The sequence below is a fragment of the Pimephales promelas genome, chromosome 13, assembly GCF_988280905.1.
Source record: "Pimephales promelas chromosome 13, fPimPro1.hap1.1, whole genome shotgun sequence".
NCBI lineage: Eukaryota > Metazoa > Chordata > Actinopteri > Cypriniformes > Leuciscidae > Pimephales > Pimephales promelas.
The window spans coordinates 5,145,350-5,170,067 of NC_142781.1; the positions used below are offsets into that span (position 1 = coordinate 5,145,350).

Sequence of the window (24,718 nt, forward strand, 5' to 3'; positions counted from 1 at the left end):
TGCACTCGTCTAAAGTACTGTGATGGCAAAAGGGAGTTCAACGATGTCTTCACCTAGACGAACAGGGTGTCGTGATCCGGATTTGGACTGGGGATGCTGCAGGCACAACACAAAGTACCAAACAAGGTGCAAGCACCTCTGGGATTTAACAGCACTTTCTCCATGAAGTGTTCCTGCTTTGTCAGCTTAAAATTTGTGGCAGTAAATGAGTAAGGCCACAATGTGTAAAGGGACAAGAGAAGTAGGCTGCTCCTGGAAAGCTAGGAACACTGACATTGAAAGAGTGATCTTTTTTTTCATGGCCAGTTGCTAACTCTAAAGTGGTTTGGACAAATAAGTAATTGGTACATAATGACTAGGATTCTGTTTCACTATGTAAGAGAGAACAATTCCGACATTTTTAGAACACTAATATGCAAGATTCTCCACAAAATAGAATGCGCCAACTCTTGAGCTGCACGCTGTGAAGGCTTTGAAGTTATCGGGGATGCCAAAGCCATTGCTCCGATTGCCTGAATAGAATATCCAAAATCTGCGTTGATCTGAGCCTTTTGAAACAGTGCTCACTTCAAGTCTGAAAGGGGATGTGGGTTGCCCGTTTTATGTGCTGCATATGAATAGAAAAATACAGGTTGTATACAGCTCCTGGATATCACAGTTCCTTGCGCAAACAGACAAACATCCACGTAGTCGGCAGGGTTCGAACCTGCGCGGGGAGACCCCAATGGATTTCAAGTCCATCGCCTTAACCTCTCGGCCACGACTACTCCTGCTGTCTGGTCACATGCTATTTTCTTGTCTGGATGTGAGAGGACACAGGGGCCAACCATCAATGTGAATGCGAGCAGCATCGGATGCACTCGGCTGAAATACTGTGATGGCAAAGAGGAGTTCAACGACGTCTTCACCTAGACGAAAATGGTGTCGTGATCCGGATTTTGACTGGGGATGCTGAGGGCAGAACAAAAAGTACCAAACACTATACAGAGAAAGTTATCTGGGATGCCAAAGACATTGCTCCGATTGCCTGAATAGAATATCCAAAATCACCGTTGATCTGAGCCTTTTGAAACGGTGCTCACTTCAAGTCTGAAAGGAGATGTGGGTTGCCAATTTTAAGTGCTGCATATGAATAGAAAAAGCCAGGTTGTACACAGCTCTTGGACATCACAATTCCTTTCGCACACAGGCAAAGTGGCGAGGATCTACGTAGTCGGCAGGGTTCGAACCTGCGCGGGGAGACCCCAATGGATTTCAAGTCCATCGCCTTAACCTCTCGGCCACGACTACTCCTACTTTTGTGTCACATGCTGTTTTCTTTTCTGGATGTGAGCAACAGAGGACACTGGGGCCAACCATCGATGCGAACGCGAGCAGCAGAGGATGCACTCGGCTAAAATACTGTGATGGCAAAAAGGAATTCAACGACGTCTTCACTTAGCGAAAAAGAGTGTCGTGATCCGGATTTGGACTGGGGATGCTGCGGGCACAACAAAAAGTAGTAAACACTATACAGAGAAAGCAAACCACTCACTCAGGCCTGCGCACAACCGCTTAGAAGTGACTGAACGTACAGAGTCAACAGCAAGCTTCAGCTCATTTCTCTGAAGTCCCCCACCACTGTTTTCTGAGAAAGCAACCAAGCATTACAGAAGGCAAAACAACACCAAATGTTTGGAAGCAACACACATATATTCTTGAAGAGGAAGCCCACGTCCCTCAAACGCTGGTAAGAGAGCACAGCAAATGATTAGGGGAGGTCTGCAACAAACCGACAGAGCTTCGCCCGAACAGGGACTTGAACCCTGGACCCTCAGATTAAAAGTCTGATGCTCTACCGACTGAGCTATCCGGGCTCTTACCAAAGCACAGGCACCTCAGGGATTTAACAGCACTTTCTCCATAAAGTGTTCCTGCTTTGCCAGCTTAAAATTTGTGGCATTAAATGATGAAGACCACAATGTATATAGGCACAAGAGAGGTTGTCTGCTGCTGGCAAGCTAGGAACACTGACATTGAAAGAGTGTTCTTTTTTTCATGGCCGGTTGCTAACTCTAAAGTGGTTTGGACAAACAAGTAATTGGTACATAATGAGTTTCACGATGCCAAGAGAGAACAAATCCGACATTTCAAAAATCAGATTGCCTGAAGAGAATGGCCAAAGTCATGTTTGATCTGAGACTTTTGAAACTGTCCTCACTTCAATCTTGAAAAGAGATGTGGGTTTCCCATTTTAAGGACTGCATGTGAAACATCCAGATTGTACACAGCTCCTGGACTTCACAACTCATCTCGCAAACTGACAAAGTAACAAGGATCCGCGTAGTCGGCAGGGTTCGAACCTGCGCGGGGAAACCCCAATGGATTTCGAGTCCATCGCCTTAACCTCTCGGCCACGACTACTCCTGCCTTTCCGTCACATGCTGTTTTCTTGTCTGGATGTGAGAGGACACTGGGGCCAACCATCAACGCGAATGCGGGCAGCAGAGGATGCACTCGTCTAAAGTACTGTGATGGCAAAAGGGAGTTCAACGATGTCTTCACCTAGACGAACAGGGTGTCGTGATCCGGATTTGGACTGGGGATGCTGCAGGCACAACACAAAGTACCAAACAAGGTGCAAGCACCTCTGGGATTTAACAGCACTTTCTCCATGAAGTGTTCCTGCTTTGTCAGCTTAAAATTTGTGGCAGTAAATGAGTAAGGCCACAATGTGTAAAGGGACAAGAGAAGTAGGCTGCTCCTGGAAAGCTAGGAACACTGACATTGAAAGAGTGATCTTTTTTTTCATGGCCAGTTGCTAACTCTAAAGTGGTTTGGACAAATAAGTAATTGGTACATAATGACTAGGATTCTGTTTCACTATGTAAGAGAGAACAATTCCGACATTTTTAGAACACTAATATGCAAGATTCTCCACAAAATAGAATGCGCCAACTCTTGAGCTGCACGCTGTGAAGGCTTTGAAGTTATCGGGGATGCCAAAGCCATTGCTCCGATTGCCTGAATAGAATATCCAAAATCTGCGTTGATCTGAGCCTTTTGAAACAGTGCTCACTTCAAGTCTGAAAGGGGATGTGGGTTGCCCGTTTTATGTGCTGCATATGAATAGAAAAATACAGGTTGTATACAGCTCCTGGATATCACAGTTCCTTGCGCAAACAGACAAACATCCACGTAGTCGGCAGGGTTCGAACCTGCGCGGGGAGACCCCAATGGATTTCAAGTCCATCGCCTTAACCTCTCGGCCACGACTACTCCTGCTGTCTGGTCACATGCTATTTTCTTGTCTGGATGTGAGAGGACACAGGGGCCAACCATCAATGTGAATGCGAGCAGCATCGGATGCACTCGGCTGAAATACTGTGATGGCAAAGAGGAGTTCAACGACGTCTTCACCTAGACGAAAATGGTGTCGTGATCCGGATTTTGACTGGGGATGCTGAGGGCAGAACAAAAAGTACCAAACACTATACAGAGAAAGTTATCTGGGATGCCAAAGACATTGCTCCGATTGCCTGAATAGAATATCCAAAATCACCGTTGATCTGAGCCTTTTGAAACGGTGCTCACTTCAAGTCTGAAAGGAGATGTGGGTTGCCAATTTTAAGTGCTGCATATGAATAGAAAAAGCCAGGTTGTACACAGCTCTTGGACATCACAATTCCTTTCGCACACAGGCAAAGTGGCGAGGATCTACGTAGTCGGCAGGGTTCGAACCTGCGCGGGGAGACCCCAATGGATTTCAAGTCCATCGCCTTAACCTCTCGGCCACGACTACTCCTACTTTTGTGTCACATGCTGTTTTCTTTTCTGGATGTGAGCAACAGAGGACACTGGGGCCAACCATCGATGCGAACGCGAGCAGCAGAGGATGCACTCGGCTAAAATACTGTGATGGCAAAAAGGAATTCAACGACGTCTTCACTTAGCGAAAAAGAGTGTCGTGATCCGGATTTGGACTGGGGATGCTGCGGGCACAACAAAAAGTAGTAAACACTATACAGAGAAAGCAAACCACTCACTCAGGCCTGCGCACAACCGCTTAGAAGTGACTGAACGTACAGAGTCAACAGCAAGCTTCAGCTCATTTCTCTGAAGTCCCCCACCACTGTTTTCTGAGAAAGCAACCAAGCATTACAGAAGGCAAAACAACACCAAATGTTTGGAAGCAACACATCGCCACATATATTCTTGAAGAGGAAGCCCACGTCCCTCAAACGCTGGTAAGAGAGCACAGCAAATGATTAGGGGAGGTCTGCAACAAACCGACAGAGCTTCGCCCGAACAGGGACTTGAACCCTGGACCCTCAGATTAAAAGTCTGATGCTCTACCGACTGAGCTATCCGGGCTCTTACCAAAGCACAGGCACCTCAGGGATTTAACAGCACTTTCTCCATAAAGTGTTCCTGCTTTGCCAGCTTAAAATTTGTGGCATTAAATGATGAAGACCACAATGTATATAGGCACAAGAGAGGTTGTCTGCTGCTGGCAAGCTAGGAACACTGACATTGAAAGAGTGTTCTTTTTTTCATGGCCGGTTGCTAACTCTAAAGTGGTTTGGACAAACAAGTAATTGGTACATAATGAGTTTCACGATGCCAAGAGAGAACAAATCCGACATTTCAAAAATCAGATTGCCTGAAGAGAATGGCCAAAGTCATGTTTGATCTGAGACTTTTGAAACTGTCCTCACTTCAATCTTGAAAAGAGATGTGGGTTTCCCATTTTAAGGACTGCATGTGAAACATCCAGATTGTACACAGCTCCTGGACTTCACAACTCATCTCGCAAACTGACAAAGTAACAAGGATCCGCGTAGTCGGCAGGGTTCGAACCTGCGCGGGGAAACCCCAATGGATTTCGAGTCCATCGCCTTAACCTCTCGGCCACGACTACTCCTGCCTTTCCGTCACATGCTGTTTTCTTGTCTGGATGTGAGAGGACACTGGGGCCAACCATCAACGCGAATGCGGGCAGCAGAGGATGCACTCGTCTAAAGTACTGTGATGGCAAAAGGGAGTTCAACGATGTCTTCACCTAGATGAACAGGGTGTCGTGATCCGGATTTGGACTGGGGATGCTGCAGGCACAACACAAAGTACCAAACAAGGTGCAAGCACCTCTGGGATTTAACAGCACTTTCTCCATGAAGTGTTCCTGCTTTGTCAGCTTAAAATTTGTGGCAGTAAATGAGTAAGGCCACAATGTGTAAAGGGACAAGAGAAGTAGGCTGCTCCTGGAAAGCTAGGAACACTGACATTGAAAGAGTGATCTTTTTTTTCATGGCCAGTTGCTAACTCTAAAGTGGTTTGGACAAATAAGTAATTGGTACATAATGACTAGGATTCTGTTTCACTATGTAAGAGAGAACAATTCCGACATTTTTAGAACACTAATATGCAAGATTCTCCACAAAATAGAATGCGCCAACTCTTGAGCTGCACGCTGTGAAGGCTTTGAAGTTATCGGGGATGCCAAAGCCATTGCTCCGATTGCCTGAATAGAATATCCAAAATCTGCGTTGATCTGAGCCTTTTGAAACAGTGCTCACTTCAAGTCTGAAAGGGGATGTGGGTTGCCCGTTTTATGTGCTGCATATGAATAGAAAAATACAGGTTGTATACAGCTCCTGGATATCACAGTTCCTTGCGCAAACAGACAAACATCCACGTAGTCGGCAGGGTTCGAACCTGCGCGGGGAGACCCCAATGGATTTCAAGTCCATCGCCTTAACCTCTCGGCCACGACTACTCCTGCTGTCTGGTCACATGCTATTTTCTTGTCTGGATGTGAGAGGACACAGGGGCCAACCATCAATGTGAATGCGAGCAGCATCGGATGCACTCGGCTGAAATACTGTGATGGCAAAGAGGAGTTCAACGACGTCTTCACCTAGACGAAAATGGTGTCGTGATCCGGATTTTGACTGGGGATGCTGAGGGCAGAACAAAAAGTACCAAACACTATACAGAGAAAGTTATCTGGGATGCCAAAGACATTGCTCCGATTGCCTGAATAGAATATCCAAAATCACCGTTGATCTGAGCCTTTTGAAACGGTGCTCACTTCAAGTCTGAAAGGAGATGTGGGTTGCCAATTTTAAGTGCTGCATATGAATAGAAAAAGCCAGGTTGTACACAGCTCTTGGACATCACAATTCCTTTCGCACACAGGCAAAGTGGCGAGGATCTACGTAGTCGGCAGGGTTCGAACCTGCGCGGGGAGACCCCAATGGATTTCAAGTCCATCGCCTTAACCTCTCGGCCACGACTACTCCTACTTTTGTGTCACATGCTGTTTTCTTTTCTGGATGTGAGCAACAGAGGACACTGGGGCCAACCATCGATGCGAACGCGAGCAGCAGAGGATGCACTCGGCTAAAATACTGTGATGGCAAAAAGGAATTCAACGACGTCTTCACTTAGCGAAAAAGAGTGTCGTGATCCGGATTTGGACTGGGGATGCTGCGGGCACAACAAAAAGTAGTAAACACTATACAGAGAAAGCAAACCACTCACTCAGGCCTGCGCACAACCGCTTAGAAGTGACTGAACGTACAGAGTCAACAGCAAGCTTCAGCTCATTTCTCTGAAGTCCCCCACCACTGTTTTCTGAGAAAGCAACCAAGCATTACAGAAGGCAAAACAACACCAAATGTTTGGAAGCAACACACATATATTCTTGAAGAGGAAGCCCACGTCCCTCAAACGCTGGTAAGAGAGCACAGCAAATGATTAGGGGAGGTCTGCAACAAACCGACAGAGCTTCGCCCGAACAGGGACTTGAACCCTGGACCCTCAGATTAAAAGTCTGATGCTCTACCGACTGAGCTATCCGGGCTCTTACCAAAGCACAGGCACCTCAGGGATTTAACAGCACTTTCTCCATAAAGTGTTCCTGCTTTGCCAGCTTAAAATTTGTGGCATTAAATGATGAAGACCACAATGTATATAGGCACAAGAGAGGTTGTCTGCTGCTGGCAAGCTAGGAACACTGACATTGAAAGAGTGTTCTTTTTTTCATGGCCGGTTGCTAACTCTAAAGTGGTTTGGACAAACAAGTAATTGGTACATAATGAGTTTCACGATGCCAAGAGAGAACAAATCCGACATTTCAAAAATCAGATTGCCTGAAGAGAATGGCCAAAGTCATGTTTGATCTGAGACTTTTGAAACTGTCCTCACTTCAATCTTGAAAAGAGATGTGGGTTTCCCATTTTAAGGACTGCATGTGAAACATCCAGATTGTACACAGCTCCTGGACTTCACAACTCATCTCGCAAACTGACAAAGTAACAAGGATCCGCGTAGTCGGCAGGGTTCGAACCTGCGCGGGGAAACCCCAATGGATTTCGAGTCCATCGCCTTAACCTCTCGGCCACGACTACTCCTGCCTTTCCGTCACATGCTGTTTTCTTGTCTGGATGTGAGAGGACACTGGGGCCAACCATCAACGCGAATGCGGGCAGCAGAGGATGCACTCGTCTAAAGTACTGTGATGGCAAAAGGGAGTTCAACGATGTCTTCACCTAGACGAACAGGGTGTCGTGATCCGGATTTGGACTGGGGATGCTGCAGGCACAACACAAAGTACCAAACAAGGTGCAAGCACCTCTGGGATTTAACAGCACTTTCTCCATGAAGTGTTCCTGCTTTGTCAGCTTAAAATTTGTGGCAGTAAATGAGTAAGGCCACAATGTGTAAAGGGACAAGAGAAGTAGGCTGCTCCTGGAAAGCTAGGAACACTGACATTGAAAGAGTGATCTTTTTTTTCATGGCCAGTTGCTAACTCTAAAGTGGTTTGGACAAATAAGTAATTGGTACATAATGACTAGGATTCTGTTTCACTATGTAAGAGAGAACAATTCCGACATTTTTAGAACACTAATATGCAAGATTCTCCACAAAATAGAATGCGCCAACTCTTGAGCTGCACGCTGTGAAGGCTTTGAAGTTATCGGGGATGCCAAAGCCATTGCTCCGATTGCCTGAATAGAATATCCAAAATCTGCGTTGATCTTAGCCTTTTGAAACAGTGCTCACTTCAAGTCTGAAAGGGGATGTGGGTTGCCCGTTTTATGTGCTGCATATGAATAGAAAAATACAGGTTGTATACAGCTCCTGGATATCACAGTTCCTTGCGCAAACAGACAAACATCCACGTAGTCGGCAGGGTTCGAACCTGCGCGGGGAGACCCCAATGGATTTCAAGTCCATCGCCTTAACCTCTCGGCCACGACTACTCCTGCTGTCTGGTCACATGCTATTTTCTTGTCTGGATGTGAGAGGACACAGGGGCCAACCATCAATGTGAATGCGAGCAGCATCGGATGCACTCGGCTGAAATACTGTGATGGCAAAGAGGAGTTCAACGACGTCTTCACCTAGACGAAAATGGTGTCGTGATCCGGATTTTGACTGGGGATGCTGAGGGCAGAACAAAAAGTACCAAACACTATACAGAGAAAGTTATCTGGGATGCCAAAGACATTGCTCCGATTGCCTGAATAGAATATCCAAAATCACCGTTGATCTGAGCCTTTTGAAACGGTGCTCACTTCAAGTCTGAAAGGAGATGTGGGTTGCCAATTTTAAGTGCTGCATATGAATAGAAAAAGCCAGGTTGTACACAGCTCTTGGACATCACAATTCCTTTCGCACACAGGCAAAGTGGCGAGGATCTACGTAGTCGGCAGGGTTCGAACCTGCGCGGGGAGACCCCAATGGATTTCAAGTCCATCGCCTTAACCTCTCGGCCACGACTACTCCTACTTTTGTGTCACATGCTGTTTTCTTTTCTGGATGTGAGCAACAGAGGACACTGGGGCCAACCATCGATGCGAACGCGAGCAGCAGAGGATGCACTCGGCTAAAATACTGTGATGGCAAAAAGGAATTCAACGACGTCTTCACTTAGCGAAAAAGAGTGTCGTGATCCGGATTTGGACTGGGGATGCTGCGGGCACAACAAAAAGTAGTAAACACTATACAGAGAAAGCAAACCACTCACTCAGGCCTGCGCACAACCGCTTAGAAGTGACTGAACGTACAGAGTCAACAGCAAGCTTCAGCTCATTTCTCTGAAGTCCCCCACCACTGTTTTCTGAGAAAGCAACCAAGCATTACAGAAGGCAAAACAACACCAAATGTTTGGAAGCAACACATCGCCACATATATTCTTGAAGAGGAAGCCCACGTCCCTCAAACGCTGGTAAGAGAGCACAGCAAATGATTAGGGGAGGTCTGCAACAAACCGACAGAGCTTCGCCCGAACAGGGACTTGAACCCTGGACCCTCAGATTAAAAGTCTGATGCTCTACCGACTGAGCTATCCGGGCTCTTACCAAAGCACAGGCACCTCAGGGATTTAACAGCACTTTCTCCATAAAGTGTTCCTGCTTTGCCAGCTTAAAATTTGTGGCATTAAATGATGAAGACCACAATGTATATAGGCACAAGAGAGGTTGTCTGCTGCTGGCAAGCTAGGAACACTGACATTGAAAGAGTGTTCTTTTTTTCATGGCCGGTTGCTAACTCTAAAGTGGTTTGGACAAACAAGTAATTGGTACATAATGAGTTTCACGATGCCAAGAGAGAACAAATCCGACATTTCAAAAATCAGATTGCCTGAAGAGAATGGCCAAAGTCATGTTTGATCTGAGACTTTTGAAACTGTCCTCACTTCAATCTTGAAAAGAGATGTGGGTTTCCCATTTTAAGGACTGCATGTGAAACATCCAGATTGTACACAGCTCCTGGACTTCACAACTCATCTCGCAAACTGACAAAGTAACAAGGATCCGCGTAGTCGGCAGGGTTCGAACCTGCGCGGGGAAACCCCAATGGATTTCGAGTCCATCGCCTTAATAATAATAATAATAATAACTTTAATTTATATAGCGCCTTTCAAAGTACCCAAGGACGCTTAACAAAGGACATGAAATGGGAGGGGGGAGTTAAGGAGGAGGCACGGGGCCGAGGCAGCTAGAGCCCAAAGGCCTCAGTGAAGAGGTGTGTTTTGAGTTGATTTTTGAATGTTGAGAGTGATGAGGCAGAGCGGATCTCGTGGGGAAGTTTGTTCCAGAGTGACGGAGCACCAACGCAGAAAGCTCTATCACCAAATGTCTTAAGCCTGGACTTAGGGACAGCAAGCAGGTTCTTGTCAGAAGAACGCAGGGACCGTGATGGAGTGTAGGAATGGAGAAGATCAATAATGTACTGGGGTGCAAGTCCATGTAGGGACTTGTATGTCAGGAGGAGGATTTTATATTTGATGCGGTACTTTACTGGCAGCCAATGTAGCTTCGTAAGGATAGGAGTAATGTGAAGACCAAGTTTTGTGCGTGTGAGCATCCTAGCCGCAGAATTCTGCACATACTGAAGTCTATCAGTGGCTTTGCTGGGTAGACCGAGCAGGATACCATTACAGTAGTCAAGTCTAGAGGTGATGAATGAGTGGATGAGGGCCTCAGCTACAGAATTGGTGAGGCACTGTCGGAGTCTGGAGATGTTCTTGAGATGGTAGAAAGCAATTTTAGTGACGTTTTTGATGTGTTGTTGGAAGGAGAGAGTGGAGTCCATGATGACGCCCAGGTTGCGTACTTGAGGAGATGCAGAGATTGAACAGCCATCCACATCCAATGTGAAGTCATCAACTTTTTTAAGAAGTGACAGCGGGGCGAACACCATGAGTTCTGTTTTGTCTTTGTTCAGTTTGAGGAGGTTATTGTCCAGCCAGTGCTTTATGTCCTTCAGGCAGTTAGTAAGTGGCACTGGTGGAAGCGAAGTAGAAGGCTTAGTGCTGATGTAGAGCTGAGTGTCGTCAGCATAGCAGTGGAAGTGTAATCCATGCTTTCGGACGATCATCCCAAGTGGCAGCATGTAAATATTAAATAGCAGTGGGCCTAGGACCGATCCCTGTGGCACGCCATGCAGGACCGGCGCCAGATTAGAGCAGATCCCCTTGAGGGCGACGTATTGTTGCCTGTCAGTGAGATACGATTTAAACCAGGAATACACTGTACCAGTAAGGCCAATGAGTTCAGAGAGACGTGTAAGAAGAATGGGGTGGGAGACTGTATCGAAGGCTGCAGAGAGGTCAAGGAGTATCAGGATGCTGACATGGCCAGAGTCAGCTGCCATGTGAAGGTCATTTGTGATTTTGATGAGGGCAGTTTCTGTGCTGTGATGTGTCCTGAAACCAGATTGAAAAGGCTCGTAGAGATTGTGCTGTAGCATGTGATGGTTAAGTTGGGAAGCCACAGCCCTTTCCAATAACTTAGATATGAAAGGTAGGTTTGAGATAGGACGGTAATGGTTTAAGTCGTCTTGGTTCAGGCCCGGTTTTTTAAGTTTAGGGATCACCACAGCAGTTTTGAGGCTGGTGGGGACCATCCCAGATGACAGCGAGGTGTTAATGATGTTGACCAGTGTTGGACCCAAAGTTGGAAGACATGCCTTAACCAAGGCTGTCGGCATAGGATCATGTTTGCAGGTTGTGGCCTTTGCTTTTGATACTAGCTCAAAAACTTGAGCTGTATTGAGCGGGGAGAAAGAGGAGAGGCAGTCCTGAGGCGCGAGAGCTGTTGAAAAATTTGTGTCAGACAATGGCAGTGTGGTTGACTGCGATAAGCTGGACAGCTGCAGTTGTTGGTGGATGGTTTCAACCTTTTCCTGGAAATGAACCAGGAATCTAGAGCATAGCCCAGCAGCATCAGAGGGTTGAGGAGGGTCAGGTGGACAGAGTAGGCGGTTGATGGTGGAGAAAAGCTGTTTAGGATGATGTTGTTGGTTGCCAATGAGTGTAGCGTAGTAGTTATTCTTCGCCATGGATAGAGCATCTTTGTAGCTCTTAACGTGGTTCTTGTAGGCCAGCTGGTGGACAGTCAGGCTAGATTTTTTATAGTACCTTTCCAGCCTCCGTCCTTTAGCCTTCATGGCGCGGAGTTCAGCAGTGAACCAGGGAGCAGGAGAGGAGAATGAGACGGATCGAGTGATGAGGGGGGCAACAGAGTCCAGACTATGTGACAGGGCCCGGTTGTAATGAGTGACCGAATCATCAACTGTACAGGATGGAGGACAGCTGATGAGTTGGCCTGCAAGGGTGTATGATAAATTATCTATGCACACTTGTTTGATGTTTCGATATGCAATGGTCCTTTTAACACACTTCCTGTGTGTGTGTAGAGAAATAGAGTACATAACGGCAAAGTGATCAGAGATGGCTAGGTCGACAGTTTGCAGGTGGGTTGGGGTTATACCCAAGGAGCATACCAAATCCAGTGTATGACCTTTAGCATGGGTTGGGCCATTGACATCTTGTGAAAAATTAAAACAGTCCAGTAGTGACAGAAATTCTACAGTGTAGGCATTACCAGAATCAACATGAATGTTAAAGTCACCAAGTAAGACAGTAGATGGAAAGGTTGGACAGATTAGAGCAAGGAGATCAGAGAGCTCCGGCAGGAAACTAGGAGATGCCTTTGGCGGGCGATAGACAAGGACCACTTGTAGCCGCAGTGGCCCGGTCAAAGCAAAATGAATGCACTCAAATGAAGAGGTGTGTACTGGAAATTCTTTTATATGGAAATCTTCATGGTGGATAACAGCCAGTCCCCCACCCCGTCCAGAACTACGTGGCTTTTGAATGTAACTATAGCCTTGGGGCGTAGCTTGGTTAAGCGCAATGAAGTCCATTTGGTTCTGCCATGTTTCAGTTAAACACAGAAAATCCAGTTTCCTGTCAGTTATAATGTCATGTATGAGTGGTGCTTTGTTATTTAGTGATCGAGTGTTCAGCAACATGAATGAAACAGACTTCAGGACAGATGAATTGGCATGTGAAGTGACGTCAGCAGCCTGTTCAACGGGCCGGAGATTCAAAAGGTGTATGCGCGGCTCGTTCTGATGACGTTGCCGCCGGGTAGTGATAGACCGAACAACAGGAATAGTCTGGGATGTATCCACGTAAACAAGCTTATGCCGAACAGCCCTGTGCACATAGGGGGGGCGGCGTAAGAGATGGAGAGATTTAATCATCTCAAGGCTACCGTTGCCCGGTACGATGTGCGAGTTGAGATTCTTGAGTTCCAGAGCGCAGTATCTTAGGAATGCCATGGCACCAGAGGAAAACGCTAGCTTGCTCAACACTAGCTAGTAGCTTACAAGCCGCAGATCATCACGACTAGGCTTCAGCAGAGAATACTGTGGAGGATCAAGCCGTTGACGGAGGTAATTACAGTGTTCACAGTTTGAAATTGCAGGAAAGTGTAGCAGCTGCAGGAAAGTGTAGCAGCTGGAAAAACCACAGGTTTAACGGATCCTGTAGCACAACCAGAGCACAACAGCTAAAGGGTTGCAGCATGTGAGGAAATTAATCCAACTAGTAGCATGAAGTATAGTCCGGCTTTGATAAAACAACGGGGAAGAATCACAGAGTAGCTTGGAGTAGTGCGTTATTTTTGTTTGTGAGCGTGAGAAGCGGCGACAGACACGCCAGCGTCCTCTCAGCGCTCTTGATGCCTTAACCTCTCGGCCACGACTACTCCTGCCTTTCCGTCACATGCTGTTTTCTTGTCTGGATGTGAGAGGACACTGGGGCCAACCATCAACGCGAATGCGGGCAGCAGAGGATGCACTCGTCTAAAGTACTGTGATGGCAAAAGGGAGTTCAACGATGTCTTCACCTAGACGAACAGGGTGTCGTGATCCGGATTTGGACTGGGGATGCTGCAGGCACAACACAAAGTACCAAACAAGGTGCAAGCACCTCTGGGATTTAACAGCACTTTCTCCATGAAGTGTTCCTGCTTTGTCAGCTTAAAATTTGTGGCAGTAAATGAGTAAGGCCACAATGTGTAAAGGGACAAGAGAAGTAGGCTGCTCCTGGAAAGCTAGGAACACTGACATTGAAAGAGTGATCTTTTTTTTCATGGCCAGTTGCTAACTCTAAAGTGGTTTGGACAAATAAGTAATTGGTACATAATGACTAGGATTCTGTTTCACTATGTAAGAGAGAACAATTCCGACATTTTTAGAACACTAATATGCAAGATTCTCCACAAAATAGAATGCGCCAACTCTTGAGCTGCACGCTGTGAAGGCTTTGAAGTTATCGGGGATGCCAAAGCCATTGCTCCGATTGCCTGAATAGAATATCCAAAATCTGCGTTGATCTGAGCCTTTTGAAACAGTGCTCACTTCAAGTCTGAAAGGGGATGTGGGTTGCCCGTTTTATGTGCTGCATATGAATAGAAAAATACAGGTTGTATACAGCTCCTGGATATCACAGTTCCTTGCGCAAACAGACAAACATCCACGTAGTCGGCAGGGTTCGAACCTGCGCGGGGAGACCCCAATGGATTTCAAGTCCATCGCCTTAACCTCTCGGCCACGACTACTCCTGCTGTCTGGTCACATGCTATTTTCTTGTCTGGATGTGAGAGGACACAGGGGCCAACCATCAATGTGAATGCGAGCAGCATCGGATGCACTCGGCTGAAATACTGTGATGGCAAAGAGGAGTTCAACGACGTCTTCACCTAGACGAAAATGGTGTCGTGATCCGGATTTTGACTGGGGATGCTGAGGGCAGAACAAAAAGTACCAAACACTATACAGAGAAAGTTATCTGGGATGCCAAAGACATTGCTCCGATTGCCTGAATAGAATATCCAAAATCACCGTTGATCTGAGCCTTTTGAAACGGTGCTCACTTCAAGTCTGAAAGGAGATGTGGGTTGCCAATTTTAAGTGCTGCATATGAATAGAAAAAGCCAGGTTGTACACAGCTCTTGGACATCACAATTCCTTTCGCACACAGGCAAAGTGGCGAGGATCTACGTAGTCGGCAGGGTTCGAACCTGCGCGGGGAGACCCCAATGGATTTCAAGTCCATCGCCTTAACCTCTCGGCAACGACTACTCCTACTTTTGTGTCACATGCTGTTTTCTTTTCTGGATGTGAGCAACAGAGGACACTGGGGCCAACCATCGATGCGAACGCGAGCAGCAGAGGATGCACTCGGCTAAAATACTGTGATGGCAAAAAGGAATTCAACGACGTCTTCACTTAGCGAAAAAGAGTGTCGTGATCCGGATTTGGACTGGGGATGCTGCGGGCACAACAAAAAGTAGTAAACACTATACAGAGAAAGCAAACCACTCACTCAGGCCTGCGCACAACCGCTTAGAAGTGACTGAACGTACAGAGTCAACAGCAAGCTTCAGCTCATTTCTCTGAAGTCCCCCACCACTGTTTTCTGAGAAAGCAACCAAGCATTACAGAAGGCAAAACAACACCAAATGTTTGGAAGCAACACATCGCCACATATATTCTTGAAGAGGAAGCCCACGTCCCTCAAACGCTGGTAAGAGAGCACAGCAAATGATTAGGGGAGGTCTGCAACAAACCGACAGAGCTTCGCCCGAACAGGGACTTGAACCCTGGACCCTCAGATTAAAAGTCTGATGCTCTACCGACTGAGCTATCCGGGCTCTTACCAAAGCACAGGCACCTCAGGGATTTAACAGCACTTTCTCCATAAAGTGTTCCTGCTTTGCCAGCTTAAAATTTGTGGCATTAAATGATGAAGACCACAATGTATATAGGCACAAGAGAGGTTGTCTGCTGCTGGCAAGCTAGGAACACTGACATTGAAAGAGTGTTCTTTTTTTCATGGCCGGTTGCTAACTCTAAAGTGGTTTGGACAAACAAGTAATTGGTACATAATGAGTTTCACGATGCCAAGAGAGAACAAATCCGACATTTCAAAAATCAGATTGCCTGAAGAGAATGGCCAAAGTCATGTTTGATCTGAGACTTTTGAAACTGTCCTCACTTCAATCTTGAAAAGAGATGTGGGTTTCCCATTTTAAGGACTGCATGTGAAACATCCAGATTGTACACAGCTCCTGGACTTCACAACTCATCTCGCAAACTGACAAAGTAACAAGGATCCGCGTAGTCGGCAGGGTTCGAACCTGCGCGGGGAAACCCCAATGGATTTCGAGTCCATCGCCTTAACCTCTCGGCCACGACTACTCCTGCCTTTCCGTCACATGCTGTTTTCTTGTCTGGATGTGAGAGGACACTGGGGCCAACCATCAACGCGAATGCGGGCAGCAGAGGATGCACTCGTCTAAAGTACTGTGATGGCAAAAGGGAGTTCAACGATGTCTTCACCTAGACGAACAGGGTGTCGTGATCCGGATTTGGACTGGGGATGCTGCAGGCACAACACAAAGTACCAAACAAGGTGCAAGCACCTCTGGGATTTAACAGCACTTTCTCCATGAAGTGTTCCTGCTTTGTCAGCTTAAAATTTGTGGCAGTAAATGAGTAAGGCCACAATGTGTAAAGGGACAAGAGAAGTAGGCTGCTCCTGGAAAGCTAGGAACACTGACATTGAAAGAGTGATCTTTTTTTTCATGGCCAGTTGCTAACTCTAAAGTGGTTTGGACAAATAAGTAATTGGTACATAATGACTAGGATTCTGTTTCACTATGTAAGAGAGAACAATTCCGACATTTTTAGAACACTAATATGCAAGATTCTCCACAAAATAGAATGCGCCAACTCTTGAGCTGCACGCTGTGAAGGCTTTGAAGTTATCGGGGATGCCAAAGCCATTGCTCCGATTGCCTGAATAGAATATCCAAAATCTGCGTTGATCTTAGCCTTTTGAAACAGTGCTCACTTCAAGTCTGAAAGGGGATGTGGGTTGCCCGTTTTATGTGCTGCATATGAATAGAAAAATACAGGTTGTATACAGCTCCTGGATATCACAGATCCTTGCGCAAACAGACAAACATCCACGTAGTCGGCAGGGTTCGAACCTGCGCGGGGAGACCCCAATGGATTTCAAGTCCATCGCCTTAACCTCTCGGCCACGACTACTCCTGCTGTCTGGTCACATGCTATTTTCTTGTCTGGATGTGAGAGGACACAGGGGCCAACCATCAATGTGAATGCGAGCAGCATCGGATGCACTCGGCTGAAATACTGTGATGGCAAAGAGGAGTTCAACGACGTCTTCACCTAGACGAAAATGGTGTCGTGATCCGGATTTTGACTGGGGATGCTGAGGGCAGAACAAAAAGTACCAAACACTATACAGAGAATGTTATCTGGGATGCCAAAGACATTGCTCCGATTGCCTGAATAGAATATCCAAAATCACCGTTGATCTGAGCCTTTTGAAACGGTGCTCACTTCAAGTCTGAAAGGAGATGTGGGTTGCCAATTTTAAGTGCTGCATATGAAGATAAAAATCCAGGTTGTACACAGCTCTTGGACATCTCAATTCCTTTCGCACACAGACAAAGTAACAAGGATCCGCGTAGTCGGCAGGGTTCGAACCTGCGCGGGGAAACCCCAATGGATTTCAAGTCCATCGCCTTAACCTCTCGGCCACGACTACTCCTGCTTTTATGTCACATGCTTTTTTCTTTTCTGGATGTGAGCAACAGAGGACACTGGGGCCAACCATCGATGCGAATGCGAGCAGCAGAGGATGCACTCGGCTAAAATACTGTGATGGCAAAAAGGAATTCAACGACGTCTTCACTAAGCGAAAAAGAGTGTCGTGATCCGGATTTGGACTGGGGATGCTGCGGGCACAGCAAAAAGTAGTAAACACTATACAGAGAAAGCAAACCACTCACTTAGGCCTGCGCACAGCCGCTTAGAAGTGACTGAACGTACAGAGTCAACAGCAAGCTTCAGCTCATTTCTCTAAAGTCCCCCACCACTGTTTTCTGAGAAAGCAACCAAGCATTACAGAAGGCAAAGCAACACCAAATGTTTGGAAGCAACACATCGCCACATATATTCTTGAAGAGGAAGCCCACGTCCCTCAAACGCTGGTAAGAGAGCACAGCAAATGATTAGGGGAGGTCTGCAACAAACTGACAGAGCTTCGCCCAAACAGGGACTTGAACCCTGGACCCTCAGATTAAAAGTCTGATGCTCTACCGACTCCGCTAAAGCTGGGGAACAATAGTCTGTTTGAGGAAGGGAAGAGGGAAAAAGAAGGGGAAGAAGGGGAAGAAGAGGGAAAAGGAAAAAGAGAGAAAAGAGAAGGAAAAAAGAGAAAAAAATGAAAGGAAAGAGAAAAGGTAAATCCACCTTTCACCCGTCTGTTTGATTTTTGGTAGATTGCTATTCATATTTTATAGAAAATTGCCTTTTTATATGTTTCATTGATAAATCACTGACGTGAACGACGTCGGTTCGAATCCCACCTCTGACAAGGTTGAAATCACCCAATATCTTTTCTAATCTTTTCTTAATGAATGAACATAAATGTATAAATTTCATGTGCTTTTATGCCTTAACACTTATTTTATAAAAAACTAATTTCTCATTGTATGGATACATGTTTATATTTATTTATTACCCATATGAATATGGAGTTCCTTCAAATATATTAGATGTAGGTCTATAATAATAGTTAAGGTGCATTTTTGCAAAATCAGTGTTTTGACTCAGGCTTGCAGAATGATTAATGATAAAAAGTTATTACTGTATTCATATGTGTTATTTGTATGTATGTAATTTACATATTTGCTTGAGAAAAAAATACCCAATTCATTAATACAATCTAATTTAAAAATGAAATAAATTAGAATTGAAAGAACTGCAACAATGTAATTGTCTTCTCTGAGTGAATGTTGGCAATAAATAAAGGATTGCTGTTTTACAGTTTTTTTCAATTGCTTACACACTAAAATTAAAACTTCCCCATTATTAGCAAAACCTACACTCAAGGACCAAAATACCAGCCTAGATTTGCACAATTGTAAGCACGTTGTCACCTTCACCCTTTTTGCAAAACATTATACACAGTTATTTGTAAAACTCTACACACATCTTCACACCTTAGACACAGATAAGGATTGTGAGGTTACTTCCTTGTCATTACAAAGCCCCAGTTTGCCATTGACCACACTAATGAATGAATTGGATATGCACATCCACCAGGTGTGGAAGCACACATGTGCTAATTTGAAAACGCAGCACTCAGGTGTGCTATAAAAGGCAGCAGGTGAGTTCACCTGTCAACAAAAATGGAAGGATCTAGAAGAAGAAGAGTGGGAATACGTAAGAGGGGAAGCTCAAAAAGGAGATGAAGGAGGTAGAGGTAGAGGAAGAGGAGAAGGAGGTAGAGGAGGAAGCCCAGGTAGAAGAAGAGGAGAAGGAGATAGAGGAGGAGGAGAAGGAGGTAGAGAAGGACCTGAAGGGTTGATATAACCTGAACAAAGAAGATGAGGACCAAACTCAACTCAAGAAATCCGTGCAACACTTATTGACCATGTTATCAACCATGGACTGACACTGATGGAAGCTGGACAAAGAGATCAACCAAATCTCAGGAAAAAAATCACAAATCACACTCTTAGAAGAAGAGGTTCTATTTAGAACCTTACTGTAAAAGGTTGCATCAGTGCTACGTATTTGGAACCCCTAAAAGGTTCTATACACTCTTAAAAAGGGTTCCTCTGGGTTCTATATAGAACCCTGGGGTTCCATATTTGGCCAATAGAACCTTTTACCAAAAAAATGGTTCTATATAGAGCCATTTTGGAGTTCCATATATGAAGCGGGGGATGGAACCATTTCCATCACCCAAACTGAAATTGCCCATTGAAAATACGCACATTGGCAACACGTCCATTTCACAAAAACTCCGTATCCGCAAATAATAATAATAATCATCATTATTGTAACATTTTATTAGGCTGCATATGTAGAAGACGCTTTTATCCAAAAAAGGAACAAAGCACAAATAAACACAATATTTTGACGCATATCCAGTGTGGGTGCTTAGTGTGGAGGCTGCGAGACGCCCATGTGAACACTTGCAGTTTCATTGCAGTTCTTTCAGTGGAAACAACTTAAAATACTCTTTCATTTCTGGTCATACAGAAAATAATAATACATTATTCGCAAATACATTTATTTGCGTAAACTCACAATAACAAGAAAACGTTGTGCTTTAACAAACAGGCGCGCTTCATGATCTCCGTGAACCGGAGCGCGAGAACTGAAACAGCCGCATTCGAATTTGTTCGTTTTAAATTGGACATTTAAAGCTTTTGTAGACTAAAGCTTTAAATGTCCAATTTAAAACGAACAAATTCGAATCGAAAGCCAATATCTTCTGACTATGTAATTATGTAGTCAGCTAATTATGTATTTCTCTCTAAAGGTGTATCCGGGGATGGAGATTTGTTTTTAGCAGAAACTGATTTAGAAAACAATAGTTTATTAATAAACAATTAATGCCTCGTTATGTTATATTATTTTATTATCAGACACATTTATTATGTCTTATGAATCATATAAATCCCCTTTCTGTAGGCTGTGGTTACGGCTCTTCTCATTCAGCACTGCGGGGAAAATCATTTCCAGGTTCTAATCTGGCCTCAGAAAACCAGTAAAATATTTTTTTTCCATATTCATTTGTCAAATATTTTAAATGTTTAAAGGGGCAAAAAATCAAAAAAATATCTGAAAATTCGTCGATATAGCCTATATATGTTTGCGCAGCATTTGACGTAGTCCTACAGTTTAAATTAACATTTTGGTGTTCAACTCTGCGTTTTACAAAATACAACAACCGTTCATTTTTCATTTTGCAATTAGGCCTACGGATTAAATAAGGGGAAACGAATGAACACAAAAGTAGGCTACACTGACCGTTTGGACATATACGAGGCAGAGTTCTTTTATAAAATTCATAAAGGATACAAGGAATAGCCTACTAGACAAAACCTCAAAGAAATGCCACAATCAAGACCGCGGAGCAGAAATGAGGGAGAAACACAGAAACTCTGTGACTGTCCCTGCCATTAATGCTTGGATGACACACCACGTCTCCTTTTATAAATAATAATAATGTTTAGTGCGGTGGCTGTGATATACCAACGTCCGTTGCCATTATTTTTGGAATGGCTTATCGCGAAAGGAAAAAAAAATGTTTTAGTCGCATAACACCGTTAATAGAAACGCTGTCATTTCACAATATTTTTTTATCGACAATCAGAAAAAAAAACGCAAAAGTTTTGTGCAAATATGTATTGACGCCACTTAACCGAGCAAAAAGGTTTCACTCGGTTATCCAATTTTAAACGGTTAATCGGTTAACCGGTTAACCATGGACACCCCTAGGGGCGACCAACCTAAAACTGTAAATTATTAGTTTTATACGCAAATCTTTATTTTTAAATTTGTAAATTGTAAATTTGTCAGTGATATGTGGTGAGAAGAAGCTACAGTAGCTTGGGTTCTATAGCTAAGCATTAGCCTGTTATACTTGATTAAACTTGAAAACATCATCTGGGGCGACCGAGCATCATGTGGGGCAACCGCCACTGATTGCTTAAATGATAGAAAACATATATCATGTATTTGTAGTTTCTGTATGCAAATGTTTTCATCCATTATGCATTTAGTTGTTTTAAATAACTTTCTACATTTCACCACATATTTTTTTCTAAATTTCAATAATTTTCATCCTACTTCAGAGAGGACTAAGCTTACTTCTTTTTGATTATGTTTTTTATCAAAGAAATGTGTGAATATTAAGCATTCATTCTACTTTTTCCAATTCTTTTTCTAACTCTGTGTATGTTTAAATATACTTTTTTTTCTAGATGGCCCCACTAACAAGCAAAGAAAAGACTGCTCGCTACAGGCAGCGGAAAATGCTGTTCAATGTGTCTGCAGAATGCTGCTATGTTCAACTGTTAAGGCGAGACACGGCAGGCAAAAACATCGTTTTTTTTTCACTGGTCAATTTTGAGATTTTGGGATATTTGACTTCAATAACATGTATTCTTTCAGACTTGTGTTGAAAAAAAGTCCGAAATACATATTTAGGTCTTTATTTTACTACACTTTGTCAGTTTGCGCCTGTAGACTTCTCATAAATTCAACAAAAGTTGCGTTCTAAATGATCGCGCTGCTCCACGATCGCTGCATACACCCTGTCATCACATACAAAGCACATCTCTCTCCTTTACAATGCTGTCAGGTCCAAATATGGTCATTTCCTTTTAATCAACAACCAATCGTGGAAGCAAAAGTGGGGATTTGTTTACCTCGGGGATTAATGTGATTCGTCAATCGTCACATGGTATGCTTTGACGCTTGCTGATTTGGTTTAGCTTTCCGCGGGACTTTCTGAATGAATGAATGAAAATGACTTCACGTCAGTCATCGAAAAGATTACAGCAGTTGTCACTTGCTAGGGGGAAAAGGAAAATTAGTGATGTATTACCCTGTAAAATGCCCTCGGGAAGCGCATCTGAACGCAAGCTGTCGATGGGAAGCCAATCTATAAATAAAGATGAAGCGCACGCAACACAACAGTGGCTGCTTGTTCATGTTGCGCGATTGAATGAGCTGATTGGTGATTTAACTTGTCCGAATTGTGGTATGTCAGGGCTGAACATTAATATAGATCCACAGAATCATGGGTTCTGTAGCAGTTTATTGCTCGAGTGCTGTCTGTGTAAAGATGACAAGTACTGCAGGAGCGTGTTCACGTCTACGCGACTTCGAGATGAGTCTAGGAACGATGTCGCATTTGATGTGAACGTGCAAATGGTCCTCTTGGCACACGAGTTGGGATTGGGATATGCAGCTCTCAGAAAAATCAGCAAGGTGTTGGGGCTCCCTGGACTTCACCTTAAAACTTATCAGAGGCACGGCAAGAGAGTGACAGGTAAGTTAGCTATGGACAGTGTTGTTTTAGAAAAGTTGAAGCAGTCTGTAGAATTTCTAATGTCAGAAATAGCCGTGTGGCTGTTACCACCTTCTAACATATTAAGACATTACTGTAACAATATTTGTTTTGTATAAATGGAATATTTATTTATAATATTTATAAGAATAGCAGTCAGTAGAATTTCTCATGTCAGAAATAGCCCAATACGTGTGGCTTTTACCACCTTTTAACATATTATGACATTACTGTAACAATATTTGTTATGTGTATGGATGCAATATTTATAATATTTATAAGAATAGCAGTCTGTAGAATTTCTAATGTCAGAAATAGCACAATACGTGTGGCTGTTACCGACCTTCTAACATATTATGACATTACTGTAACAATATTTGTTTTTTATGGATGCAATACATTTATAAGAATAGAATAAAGTGCCATTCCATTCAATATGTTGGGTTGCGGTGATCAGTTTTACTTTCACAGTACAGAGTTTTGTGTACTGTATCTATAAAAAACACATTTTGTTTTAGCGGCAGAAATTGAGAGGGCTCTGGAGTCACTTCACAGGACCAGGGAGCAGGTCAGGCAAGCCTATGCAGACATTGATGAAGATGTGGCAGAGTTGCTGAGAGAGGATGCAGATGCAGTTATAAATATCAGTGTGTCTTTTGATGGCACTTGGCAGAAAAGAGGGTTCACATCACACTATGGGATTGGGGTGTGCATAGATATTTTTTTTACAGGACTGGTGATCGACTATAGGAGGTTCTATCCTCCTATTGCCATGCGTGTGCCCTTAAAGAAGCTGCCAGGCAGGAAGGAAAGATCACAGATGAGGAAATTTACAGCTGGAGAGAAACTCATGACTGTGCACAAAATTTTTGGGGCTCAAGCAAGGCAATGGAGCAGGAGGCAACGAAGAGGATGTGGGCCAGGTCTTTGAGTCGCCACCAACTGAGGTATATTCAGATGCTGATGGGAACAGTGCTGCATTCAGGCAGGTGGTATCCCTCAACCCATACCCTGGGCATGAGGTGGTGAAATTAGAATGCATCAACCATGCCCATAAGCGTATGGGCACAGCGCTACGAAAATTGAGTGCTGAACGCAAATTGGGGGGGAAGGGGCTGGGAAAATTAACGGCCAATAAATGTAAAACATTACAAAATTATTACATGAAGAATGAAATCTGGGCTGGTCTCCTCCACAGCATGTCCTGTGACGAAGTCCCCTTGCACACCAGGTTCAACCCGTCCTGGTGTTGGTATAGTAGAGCGGAGGAAAATGGAGAAACTCCAGAAAGCCACAAGCTCCATGCAGGGAACTTTTTGTCTCGGGAGGTGGGCCAGAAGCTGATACCTGTCTACCACCGCATGTCAAGTGACAGTCTGCTGCAGCGCATGCAGCATGGTGGCACTCAAAATGCGAATGAGTGCCTCAACTCAGTAATTTGGGCCCGCTGTCCAAAAACAGTGTTTGTGGGTAAGAGTAGGGTTGAGGCAGCAGCAAGTATGGCCATTTCAACTTTTAATGAGGGGGCCTCTACCATGCTTGCCATTATGGATAAGCTTTGCCTGGAAAGCACTGTCGTTACCGTCAGCACCATCAGGGAAACCGACATGCTGAGGATCACAAAAGCCGAATCTATCCAGTCTGAGCGTGCAAAACGTTGCAGAAAGACTCTGAGCACAGCTAAAAAGCTGAAAAGGCATCAGCAAGAGAGGGGTGAGGGGCCTACATATGGTGCAGGCATGGAGAGCTAGGCTTTCAACCCTCATGGGTGAACTTTGTGTTCCGATGGACATAAAAGAGAGTTGCAGTTCTGATAAGTTTGTGTCTGTATCTGTGGTTCTCAGTGGTTAGTTGAAGGTCTTTTTTGGCAATGTTGTTTTATTTAAATGTCATTTTTCATGTAAATTGTTAAAAACAATAACTTGGCCAGTTATTTTGCTTGTTAGCAATGTTTTCATGTAGAAATGT

At 44.4% G+C, this 24,718-nt stretch overlaps 21 non-coding genes across 21 annotated transcripts; all 21 read right to left on the minus strand.

Annotated features, from left to right (window-relative positions):
* Positions 1-685: 685 nt before the first annotated feature.
* Positions 686-767, minus strand: trnas-uga (transfer RNA serine (anticodon UGA)). Its single transcript has one exon. It is a non-coding gene; the product is annotated as a tRNA-Ser (tRNA).
* A 441-nt stretch (positions 768-1,208) lies between these two features.
* trnas-uga (transfer RNA serine (anticodon UGA)) lies at positions 1,209-1,290 on the minus strand. Its single transcript has one exon. It is a non-coding gene; the product is annotated as a tRNA-Ser (tRNA).
* A 493-nt stretch (positions 1,291-1,783) lies between these two features.
* Positions 1,784-1,856, minus strand: trnak-uuu (transfer RNA lysine (anticodon UUU)). The gene has a single exon. It is a non-coding gene; the product is annotated as a tRNA-Lys (tRNA).
* A 465-nt stretch (positions 1,857-2,321) lies between these two features.
* trnas-cga (transfer RNA serine (anticodon CGA)) lies at positions 2,322-2,403 on the minus strand. Its single transcript has one exon. It is a non-coding gene; the product is annotated as a tRNA-Ser (tRNA).
* A 773-nt stretch (positions 2,404-3,176) lies between these two features.
* trnas-uga (transfer RNA serine (anticodon UGA)) lies at positions 3,177-3,258 on the minus strand. The gene has a single exon. It is a non-coding gene; the product is annotated as a tRNA-Ser (tRNA).
* Positions 3,259-3,699: 441 nt separating this feature from the next.
* trnas-uga (transfer RNA serine (anticodon UGA)) lies at positions 3,700-3,781 on the minus strand. Its single transcript has one exon. It is a non-coding gene; the product is annotated as a tRNA-Ser (tRNA).
* Positions 3,782-4,280: 499 nt separating this feature from the next.
* Positions 4,281-4,353, minus strand: trnak-uuu (transfer RNA lysine (anticodon UUU)). Its single transcript has one exon. It is a non-coding gene; the product is annotated as a tRNA-Lys (tRNA).
* A 465-nt stretch (positions 4,354-4,818) lies between these two features.
* Positions 4,819-4,900, minus strand: trnas-cga (transfer RNA serine (anticodon CGA)). Its single transcript has one exon. It is a non-coding gene; the product is annotated as a tRNA-Ser (tRNA).
* A 773-nt stretch (positions 4,901-5,673) lies between these two features.
* trnas-uga (transfer RNA serine (anticodon UGA)) lies at positions 5,674-5,755 on the minus strand. Its single transcript has one exon. It is a non-coding gene; the product is annotated as a tRNA-Ser (tRNA).
* A 441-nt stretch (positions 5,756-6,196) lies between these two features.
* On the minus strand, positions 6,197-6,278 carry trnas-uga (transfer RNA serine (anticodon UGA)). Its single transcript has one exon. It is a non-coding gene; the product is annotated as a tRNA-Ser (tRNA).
* Positions 6,279-6,771: 493 nt separating this feature from the next.
* Positions 6,772-6,844, minus strand: trnak-uuu (transfer RNA lysine (anticodon UUU)). The gene has a single exon. It is a non-coding gene; the product is annotated as a tRNA-Lys (tRNA).
* A 465-nt stretch (positions 6,845-7,309) lies between these two features.
* trnas-cga (transfer RNA serine (anticodon CGA)) lies at positions 7,310-7,391 on the minus strand. The gene has a single exon. It is a non-coding gene; the product is annotated as a tRNA-Ser (tRNA).
* Positions 7,392-8,164: 773 nt separating this feature from the next.
* Positions 8,165-8,246, minus strand: trnas-uga (transfer RNA serine (anticodon UGA)). Its single transcript has one exon. It is a non-coding gene; the product is annotated as a tRNA-Ser (tRNA).
* A 441-nt stretch (positions 8,247-8,687) lies between these two features.
* trnas-uga (transfer RNA serine (anticodon UGA)) lies at positions 8,688-8,769 on the minus strand. Its single transcript has one exon. It is a non-coding gene; the product is annotated as a tRNA-Ser (tRNA).
* Positions 8,770-9,268: 499 nt separating this feature from the next.
* On the minus strand, positions 9,269-9,341 carry trnak-uuu (transfer RNA lysine (anticodon UUU)). Its single transcript has one exon. It is a non-coding gene; the product is annotated as a tRNA-Lys (tRNA).
* A 4,979-nt stretch (positions 9,342-14,320) lies between these two features.
* On the minus strand, positions 14,321-14,402 carry trnas-uga (transfer RNA serine (anticodon UGA)). Its single transcript has one exon. It is a non-coding gene; the product is annotated as a tRNA-Ser (tRNA).
* A 441-nt stretch (positions 14,403-14,843) lies between these two features.
* trnas-uga (transfer RNA serine (anticodon UGA)) lies at positions 14,844-14,925 on the minus strand. Its single transcript has one exon. It is a non-coding gene; the product is annotated as a tRNA-Ser (tRNA).
* Positions 14,926-15,424: 499 nt separating this feature from the next.
* Positions 15,425-15,497, minus strand: trnak-uuu (transfer RNA lysine (anticodon UUU)). Its single transcript has one exon. It is a non-coding gene; the product is annotated as a tRNA-Lys (tRNA).
* A 465-nt stretch (positions 15,498-15,962) lies between these two features.
* Positions 15,963-16,044, minus strand: trnas-cga (transfer RNA serine (anticodon CGA)). The gene has a single exon. It is a non-coding gene; the product is annotated as a tRNA-Ser (tRNA).
* A 773-nt stretch (positions 16,045-16,817) lies between these two features.
* Positions 16,818-16,899, minus strand: trnas-uga (transfer RNA serine (anticodon UGA)). The gene has a single exon. It is a non-coding gene; the product is annotated as a tRNA-Ser (tRNA).
* A 441-nt stretch (positions 16,900-17,340) lies between these two features.
* On the minus strand, positions 17,341-17,422 carry trnas-uga (transfer RNA serine (anticodon UGA)). The gene has a single exon. It is a non-coding gene; the product is annotated as a tRNA-Ser (tRNA).
* Positions 17,423-24,718: the final 7,296 nt, after the last annotated feature.